At 43.1% G+C, this 8,648-nt stretch overlaps 1 protein-coding gene across 6 annotated transcripts in view; it reads left to right on the top strand.

The window, feature by feature from the left end:
• The first annotated feature begins 916 nt into the window (after positions 1–916).
• MEF2A (myocyte enhancer factor 2A) overlaps positions 917–8,648 on the top strand; it is a 93,252-nt gene continuing 85,520 nt past the window's right edge. For 2 of the 6 annotated variants that reach the window (XM_074880765.1, XM_074880763.1), the window contains exon 1: positions 917–1,280. The gene's annotated coding sequence lies outside the window, so the exon portion shown is untranslated. The remainder of the gene's footprint in view (positions 1,281–8,648) is intronic. The other 4 variants (XM_074880769.1, XM_074880767.1, XM_074880766.1 and 1 more) reach the window with 3 other exon arrangements.

Below are 8,648 nucleotides of genomic sequence, written 5' to 3'. Positions count from 1 at the left end.
GCAGAGCTTATGTCCGCATAGAGCAGTGGTTTTAACAGAAAGCCAGTCGGGCAAAAAACAATTTAAAAATATGTATAAAATGGGGAGGTGGGGGTGGTTTCTGTGAGACTGACAAGAACTAGTCGGGCTGTTTGCAGATGCTAACTGGTGTTGGTCTCCTGCTGCATCCTCCGGTGATGAGGTCTTGCAAGAGGCTGAGGGACCATTTATTGAGACTTGTTTTAATTAACTCAAGGACACGGTTTTGGACCCTCAGAGCAAAGCTTTGCCTCGCTGGAGAGATGAGAGCGGGGGGAAGCCGCGCTGCTGGCTGCGCGGAAGAAGCGGGGTTTTCCCCCTCTGCCTTCTCCTCCTGAGGGGGGACGCGGTGGGCAGGGCGGGAGGCGGCGGGGCGGGGGCGCGGAGCCCGGGGGCGCGGAGCCCGGGCCCGCCCGCAGGCCCCGCCGCAGCCGTTGCCCCCGGCAACCCCTCGGCACGTCGCCGCTGGGCCGGGGCGCGCGCGGCCCTGCCCTCCCGGGGGCCGGCGCGTTGGCGCATGCGCGCCGCTTCCTGGTGGGGCGGGCCCGGCCGCGTGCGTCACTGGCGGCGGGCCTTAGTACGCATGCGCCGCCGCTAAGGTTGGGGAGGCGGGGGCACGGCCAAGGGCTTCCTCCGCAGCAGTCCCGCGCACGCTTGGCTTTGATTGGCTGCCGCTTCCCTCGCCGCCTTTCTGATTGAGCGCTCTCCTGTCGCTCAAGGCCTCCACGTTTCGTTACGCCCCGCCCACCAACTGCTCTCTGGTTGGCGGGCGCCCCTGTTTCTGGCGGGCGCTGTGATTGGCGCTGCCGCCCCTTCACTCCGGCGCGCTGCCCTATCGGCTCGCGGCGCCGCAGGATTGGGTCGGCGGTGAAGAATGTAGACCCGGCCGCTCCCCATGTAAAACAAAATAATCCGGCGATGTTAGATGTTCAAACCGGGGCGCCCCCAGCCCTTCCGCCGGGCGCAGGTTCGCCTCGTGTTTCCCTCCGCTTCTCTCCTCGTCCCGCCCCTGCCTGGCTCGGGTGAGCGCCCTCGGCAACGTCCGAACTGCCAGGAGAAAAGAGCGGAAGGATATTCTTGGGAGACGGCGGCGCTGCCTGAGGAGAGTGTGACAGAGAGGAAGTAGTTCCGGCCCCGATTGGGCCTTGTTTCCCAAAAATAGCGCCCAGCGGGTATCCGTGCGCCGGTGTCAGTGTCTCCTGAGGAGCCTCAGCGGGGAGGAGGCAGGAGCGGCGGCGGCGGGCAGCGAGGGGACGCGGCGGGTGAGTGCGCGAGCGAGGGGGGTCCTTGCTCTTGGGGGCGAGCCGGGAGGGCGTTCCCTGAGCCCCGCGGCTCCGGACGGCGGCGCGGGTCGGAGGCGAGGAGCGGGGGGGAGGCGAGCGAGCGGGGTCAGGGGCAGCGGGTGACGGGCGGGGGCAGTCGCTGAGGGGGGCGGCTTGAGGCGGGGGAAAAGGAGGGGTGTCCCCCCCCTCCCCTTCCCCCCGCCGTTCCCTTCCCGCTCTGCCGTACCGAGCGGAGCGGGGGGTGCTGGCGGGGAAGTTGGTGCGGGGGGCGGGCGGGGGAGGGGCGCGGGCGGGGGCGGCGGGCGCGGGGTCCCGCGGGTGGGCAAGTTCCCCGCGGCCGGAGAGGGAGACTGGGGTGGGGGGGGCCCTTTTCCGAACTTCCTGCCCCGCTGGCTGGAGGCGAGGATGGACAGTGATGGAACAGGCCGGCGGAGTCTGCCCGGGGGCTGGTGCACCGGGGGGAGAGGGTGGGGTGCGAGGCCCTGGCGTTCGGGGAGCACCGAGGTAAGACCGTCTGCGGCCGGGTGGCCAACTTCTCCGCTCGGGGGGTGTGTGCCTGGAAAGGCGAGGGGGAAAAGTACCTTTTGTCCTGCTTGTCGGCAGCCACGTTGGGTAAGCAACATCACGTTTAAAAACAAACAAAAAAATCCCCCCACCCCGCTCTTGCCTAGGAGTCTGTCCGTGCTATACGGCAGCGAAAATGATCGGGGGTCGGGGAAGGGAGGAGGTGAAGGGAGACATTGTTGAAGTAGTTGTAGCCCGCATAAAGGTGTGTTGCGAATGGGAGGAGAAACTGTTCGCTAATGTGTAAACTAGAGGATGTTTTGTCCAGAGGAGGAAAAGATTGAAGGTACAAGCTCTGTTGTACTGCAAGTAAGGTTCTGTGTTTAACAGCTCTGGGCAGACGTCATGAGGATAAGGAAGGAGACTGTTCTATTTCTAACTGGAAAGGTAGTAATTTTTTTGAGTTTATGGGACTATGTTTTCTAATAAATTTTTACCTGCTTTTGAGATGCTTAGGTGGCGAGGAGAGTGGAATTGCTGTTAAAAACTAAGCCGTAGTGACTTGTTTGACAGGTGATTAATTTCAGAGTTGAGAAACTGGAGTTCTGGAGAGGGAAAAAAGACAATTTAAGAACAGGGGTTTTTTTAGTGCTTAGTGTAAAACCATTGTGTCCCGTAGTCATGCAAAGACTAAATTTATTATGAACAGTGGGGAAAAGGGGCTCTGGGAAGTACAAAGGAGCAACAGAAAGGGATAATTTGTAAACAGTAGTAAGGAAAAAAAAGGTGGTTTGGCGTGGAAATGGTAATACAGAGAGTATTTATTTTAAACCTTTTTCACAGTCTGGTAATTTTTTTATGTAGCATAAGGAAGGCTATAAGCTTTCAAGCTTAATTATGTTAACTGTCTACTCATAATTGTTCCTTACACAAGTCTTTTTCTCATTTTTAGGAACTAGGTATCTATATTTTGATAGCTATTTCTGTTGCCTTGTTATTGCTAGCTAGTGTTTAAACAGCTTGCGCAAAAGGTGTCAGAGCAATGTTCCTATATTCTGTCTGTTTTAAAAATTATTTAAAACCTTTTTTTTATCTCTTATGTGTAAGAATGTAATCTTTGTTTTTTTAACAACTGATTTGCATTTGGGGGAGAAGTATGAGGTTCCTCTTTTAAAATATTTTTTTCATTTAGGTGCTAGAAAATGTGCAAAGTGACATGTCCTAATGACATAATTTAGAATAGTAGTAAAGGGTGTAATATTAACACTTTTGGTCACTAAAGGGAGTAATTATAAAATGATATTTAAAAATTCTATACTTGTTTAGCAAAACAGAAACAAGAGAATGAAACAATTTGTCTTGATATTAAGGGTTTATAATAGTGCTGGGCAGTTGGAGACTAGTCTTTCTTGATTGAGGGCATCCAGTTTGGAATTTAGGAAGGAAAATAACCCAGTGCCCTGGTTGGTTATTTTTCTCCTCCATAATTCTTTTCTAAATCTGCAGTTGATGTAGTCCACCAGTAGTAGTAGAGGAGTATCATCGGTAAATGAGAAGAACCCTTCAATGAGAGGGACGGGATTTGCTTCAGAACAATTTTAGCATAGATGGCACTCTCTCTTTCTGCCAGTGCAGCTCATCTAAACCAGTTCTAATATTCTGGCATTTCTAATGATTTATTTGTGAGAAGGCTTTTACGGATTGTAAACTATGCTAGAAATATATTAACCTTTAGCTTGTATGTTTGCTTGTTTTGCTCCGTTTTGCAAGTGTGTATTTAAACCAGTGTGGTTACACCTCACCTCTGTAAAGGAGTGGGCCCATAGAATGCTTTGCATGTGTGTAGATACCTGGATTTAGATTCCTACAATTTCACATAACATTACTGTTTCTGCAAAACAAGGGAAGAAGAAATACATGAACATTGATTTTTATGAAGCTAGGTAGATTGGTCTATAGAAATGAGTCATGTTGGACTAGTAAGATGAGAAGGATGTGGCTGAATTAAAACTTGAAATAATTCTGGAGAATAAAATGGCTTATTATGGCAGAAGACCCATCTTATTTAGAAAGCTTATTTGAGCTGAAGTGCGTGCGGTTTACCTTAAACTGGTTAATGTGGCAGCAAAGCTTTTATGGGGTTTATTTTAGAATGTTAGCCAAGTTTCTCAGATAACTTGTTGATGTCATTCTGTGTATTCTGGGCCTAAGTGCTGCTTCAGAGAGCCTAGAAGCACCATGCAAGTCTGTGAACAATGCCATGCTACCTTGCCTGCTCTCAGTCATGCCATGCATAACAGAACACAGCTGATTAATTCTCTAACAGTAGTAAAAGTAGTGTAGTATAATGCTATGTGATGTGCAAATCTGTATTAGTTTGGGAACTAATTTTTTTGCCTAAATAAGAAATATCTTAGATTATTAATAACTGTAGTTTGTTACGCCTTGCATGAGATGTCTGTTTCAGCTCAATTTTTAAAAACTACGTTTTCTAAAAACTAACAGTAGCACATTTTATTCACCTCACCAAATTGTTAATTTTTATTTTTAAAGGCCACATGATTAAATACTCTGTGTTAAACTTAGGCTTTAGGCCTACTCAGTCATGACAGCAGCCTGATAATGTGTGCAAAATAGTGAGACATACTTTTCTTTCTCACTGAAACAAAACTTATTTTGAATTAATTTGAACATTATGTGGCCAAATACATGCTGTGCAACTAATACGCAAAATTGCTTTATCCAAGTTTTCACATTTCTTGTATTTGAAGGCTGTTATTTGACACGTGTAATAATGTGTTCTTCAATTGATCAAATGGAACAAAAGTCAAAATCTCCATCCCTGATAATATGAGTGAACTTTGATGCCTCGTGTCTTGTGTTTAGATTTGATTCTTTCTGCTCTGATAAAGTAACCAGGGAAAACAGATGCACCATTTCTTTTTATTTTTTCTTGTATGCTTTAGGCTAGCATGAAAGACTAATGCAATAATTGTTTGAATTGATTCGCCAATGTGTTACTGAAGTGGTACTAAATGTGAGTTTAGTTTAACTCTTTCTCCTATAATGTGAAATGAATAAAGTCTCCGAAGGTGCAGTCAGATCATGAAATAACTAAATACATCTGGCTTTTTCTCTGAACGTTTACAAGGTGGGTTTGGTGTCTTATGAATTTTGTAAGATTACAGCAAGACGTTCTTTTACTTTTTTTCCCCAAGTTAATTTTGTTGACCTTCCAGTAAAAGACTTCAGGAACTTTTTTTGACAGCTAATCAAAATGCATTTTGGGTCATTGATACAGTATTTAGTGATTGAACAAAGTAGTATTACTAAGAATTAAAAACAGACTTCAACTGTGTAATATGACAATTACCCTCCCCTCCCCCGGCATGTGTTCTGTGGCAGAGTATCAGCTAATAAATAATGCCATGGAGGGTTAAGTTTGTAGTCTGCAATAGTGTGGTTTGCTTTGTTTATTTTAAAGTAAGCATCTGATCTAGATTTCTACCTCTTGCCACCCCCCTCATATGGTGCATTCTTACTTTAACACTTGATCTTTCAAATTACTACTTATGGAGCTGAAAGGAAGGGATTTTTTTCTTCCATATTAAGAGACTCCTTATTTTTGTTTATTAACTGTATTGTTTGGGCTTCTGTTTAATGGTTCTGTGAGAATTTTTCTAGATTTCTTTAACTTGTATCTTTTTCTTTAGAAACATAAACTGTGTGCTCTTGTTTCCATTTGACACGAATTAATATCTTGCAAGACAGCTCTGTTCCTGAGATTTCAATCCCCGTCAAACAGTCCTTGAGTTGGAATATTTTAAAGGGTACACGTGGTAATCTTCCATTCTTCTTTACTCCTTAATCTGAGGCTGCAGTGAAGAATTAGGTAGGAATGACTGTTGGGTAAAAACAGCTCAATTTTGTGGCCAGTCTTTTTCCAAAGTTCTGATGCAGGGGAATATAGAACCTTTTCTACAGAAAGCACTATGGTTTTTGTTCCCCATGTGTTGTAATACTACAAGCATGCCTATATGATGAGAAGAAAAATACATCCTTCTTAATAAGAGTGTGATTAATTTAATTATTTTTCAGGGAATTAAGTACTTTATATTCAAAATGTTAGTGATGCTTAATTAGGTAGGTCTCCCAGTTATATTTGTCTCTGTCCCTGAAGAGCTTTTGAATTCGGCCGAAGTCCTTATGGGCCAACCTAGAGACTTAAAAGTGCCTTCTGTATTGCTTTGTGCTCAGCTGAATTTCACTAGTAGTTACTAGGTATTGCTGTGTGCCTAGTTAAAGTATAATAAGATAAAAATTAAGTGTTAGGAATTATCAGCCAAGCATAGTTGTGGAAAGGTGCTTGCTTTGAGTTAAGTATATGTGTACCAGGCATTGATGACAAAGCATCTTTTACTGTGGCTTTTTACTTTTTTTTTTGTTTTTATAAAGAGCTAAACAACTAGGAGAAAAATGTGTTTGCCTTCAGTGCAGTGGTCAGAGACCACCTAAAATAGTGGAGTGTAGAACAGGTGGGTTTGTGCTCGTGATATTTTTGTGATGATAATAGAGGGGAAGAAGGATTTTTTCTATTTACTTCAAATCCCTTCAAGTGTTTTTGAAACTCAGCTTTATTTGAAAACCATATTGCTTCCAACACTAATTAAGGATTTCATGGATTGGACTAATGTTATTTTTATTGTTTGAAAGCTGACCGTAGAGCTGTGAGAATACGTAAAGTGGTTATGTCATCTTGATACCTGCAGCAATACTTGCAAGCTGTGGTCAGTGTCAGTATTGAGTGCTGTACCAATATACACAGGACTGATCTTATATTTTTCTGTGATTACTGACAATGTTTGGAAGGTCAAGGGGGATAAATTATTACACTTTTAGCTACATAATTTTGTAAGCACATCTATAACAGCTGTGATGTGACTATGCTATTAAACATTTCTTTCTTGAAGATGTTGGCATACAGAGTTTAGAGAAAAAATTCTGAGGAGATCATTTTAGTATCCCTTATGATGCATGAGAAGGTATTGTAAGTGTAAAAATATGGGATATGGAAGAATTACAAACAGTTTTAAGAGAAGAGAGTAAGCAAGTAGTTGAACCTTGAGAGACTCACAAATATACACACACGTACAAAAAGGTGAGGGGTCATAAAGGGCGGAACAGACTTGCCTTGGCAGTGTCCATTAAAGAAACTGTTGAAAGCTGTCAGGGTAAGGTGACTTCCACCGCTGTGTCACGCAAAATCTGCAACACTGGAGTCCAGGAGGCTGAGAAAGAAGTTGTAATAGGTTTGTTGTTTTTTTTTTTTTTTTCTCAGATATAAAAAAAAGTGATAGTGTTTTTAAGTGGGCATCTTTTTCCAGATGTTTGAATTGTATTTAATTGACCATCTTACTGTTGTGGAAAACTTGTATGGTATAGCTCAGAAACATTGTGTGAAGTTATCAACATTAAGGACATCTTGTTTTTGGTATCATTCTTTCACAGCAACAGGCCTCTTCCTGATACGACTGCATGCATCCTGTTTTAAAAACTGCAAGCTGACAAGAATGACTGCTAATAAGTTGGTGCATGTGGCAACTAAAAAATGTTGCTTTTTCCAGTGTAAGCTTTCAAGGCACTGAGTCTTCTGAGAATATTTGAGAAAATGGGATGTTCCATCATCACTGTTCTTCTATTGTAATGCAGTGAGGATAATAAACTAAATTTTTCAGTAACTAAATATTTTTATTATTCCTTGAAGCTGTTAAAATTACTGTGTAATGATATGGGGCTGTAATAGCAATTCAGTTGTCTTAAACGTATGCTCAGAAGTCCTTTGGTTTCAGAGTAAAAGAGGGGAAAGTAAAAGGTACAGCAAGAGATACACCATTTCACTTGATGTGTACAGAAAGGGAAAGCGCTTTCTGCTAAAGTTTTTGAGCCTATAGGCTTTCAAATTATGTTTGTTAGTCTGAGTTTGAAAATACACATAGTAACTTGGCTAGTTGGCTTTTGGGATTTGAAGCTTTTGAGTGCAGAAGAAGGATTTCCTCTGAGAGACTTCCTTAATATCCTCCTGTGTTTCTTTTGGAACGTTACGGTTTTTGTGGCTTGTGTGTTGTTTGTTTTGTTTTGTCCTCCTGTTCTCCTTATCTTTGTAGCATTCCAAATGGTGGTGTCTTAACTTTTTGTCACTGAAACATATATGAAGATCTTTGCTTTGAGAGATCTTGGGCGTGACTACGAAAAAGTGGCAGCAGTAAAAGTATTAACTGTTTCCATTAGGAAGCACAAAATTAAAACTCCTCCTTCGAGGGAAGGAGACAAAATCACGAATGGCTGAAGAGAGATGTGGTCAGCAGGTGGAGGCAGGTATTCACTGGATCTTGGAGATATGGAATATGGGTATATTTGCAGAAATTCTAGTTATTAACACAAACACTCTGAAAATTCACAAGGAGTATGTAGAGTGTGTAATAGCATTGTTGAATATCAAAGAATAATACTGAGTTTTGAGTAGCTGCTTGTTGTTTGTCAAAAATATGAAAACTGAATAGCTGTCAAAAAGTAATGGGAAGTATCAATTGAATTAACTGAAATTTTAAACAGATTTTATTTTACTAAATCTCTATTACAAAATCAGACAGAAATACAGAACACTTGTTCTCAGTGAAGGACACAGAGAAATTCAAGAAGTCCTCCAGCCTTTGTCATGGGTTTAATATGAGTTGAAATTTGAGGGGAGGTGAGAAACACCAAGAGTTGTTGTAAGATAGTTGTCAAATGATTTTTTTTCCTTTAAAAAAAAAAGCACTATTGGTCAAGGTTTCTGTTTATCTT

Source organism: Strix uralensis, chromosome 11, assembly GCF_047716275.1.
Source record: "Strix uralensis isolate ZFMK-TIS-50842 chromosome 11, bStrUra1, whole genome shotgun sequence".
Lineage (NCBI taxonomy): Eukaryota > Metazoa > Chordata > Aves > Strigiformes > Strigidae > Strix > Strix uralensis.
Note: the sequence above shows the minus strand (reverse complement) of the source record. Positions and strands in the feature narration are given on the sequence as shown.